Source organism: Bos mutus, chromosome 18 (assembly GCF_027580195.1).
Source record: "Bos mutus isolate GX-2022 chromosome 18, NWIPB_WYAK_1.1, whole genome shotgun sequence".
Lineage (NCBI taxonomy): Eukaryota > Metazoa > Chordata > Mammalia > Artiodactyla > Bovidae > Bos > Bos mutus.
The window spans coordinates 18,816,364-18,817,629 of NC_091634.1; positions in this window are offsets into that span (position 1 = coordinate 18,816,364).

Below are 1,266 nucleotides of genomic sequence, written 5' to 3' on the forward strand. Positions count from 1 at the left end.
AATAAAATTTTAAAAAGACATGTCATCCACGCATTTTAGAATAGTACATAGTATCTGTGCACACAAGGATTGGTGTGTGCTATGGTGTGTACTGTGTAAACACATGAAAATAGGTCAGACTGTCTGCATACATGAGAGCTGTGTTCATAAGACGGGTGTGACATCTGTACATATCAGGAGAGGTAACTTGTATCTACTTGTGGATCCAGGAATGTCTTATATCTTCACCCCTCTGAAAAAGCACTAATTACCTGTTTCATGTTGATTGTAATGCAAATTACTCTAGAGCCTATGAAATACAAAACTGCAGATAAACAGAGGGTCATTTGGGATTTGTTCATTCGTGGGATATGTGACGCCAGTCTCCATCATAGTGGTATGATGGGTTCAGGAAACGGAACAAGGTGATGCTGGCTAGCATTTACCTAGCTAAAGCTCTGTTCCCCCTCTGCAGAGGGGTTAACAGTAAATTCCTCATAGAGTTGTCATGAGAATCAAGTAAACTGCCATGAAAAGAAGCTAGCATACAGCTAGCATGCAACATGGCGGGCACAAAATAATCTGTCCATCCACAAAGAATTTGCTACCTAAGACCCGGTTCCTGGTGTCTAATAACATCCTCCAGTAACAGCAATGGGGCTCCTTGGAAAAATGGCTGATTTTAGGACTGAGACAGGAAATACACAAGATGAGCCTGGAGCATCTTGCAATGCCAGAAAGAGAGGAAGTACTCAAAAAGCAAAATAACGAGGTAGGTGTCTTCGCTCAGGCTGCCATAACAAAGCGCCATAGACTGCGTGGCTTAAACAACAGAGGTTTTTCTCTCACAGCCCTGGAGGCTGGCAAATCCAAGATCAAAGTGCCAACAAGGTCGACTTTATTCCAAGGCCTCTTTTCTTGCTATGAAGTCAGCCACCAGCTCACTGTGTGCTCACGTGATCCTTGTATGGGATACAGGAGAGAAACATGCTCTCCAGTGTCTCTTCTTATAAAGGCACTAATCCTATTATGAGGGCCCTCATGGCCTCATCTAACCCTAATGTCCAAATATCCACCTCTAAATACAAACATGCTTGTGATTAAGGCTTCAACATGTGAACATGGAGGGGCAACAGTGAGACACAAACATTTAGTTCAAAATAATGTGTCAAGGGGGCACAGGAACCAAAGAACCCCGATGCCAATGTGAGTAGCAAAATAAATAACGAAGAGTTGAATTATAACCGAGGATATAGAACAAATGCCCAAGAGTTCATGTTCTTTTTT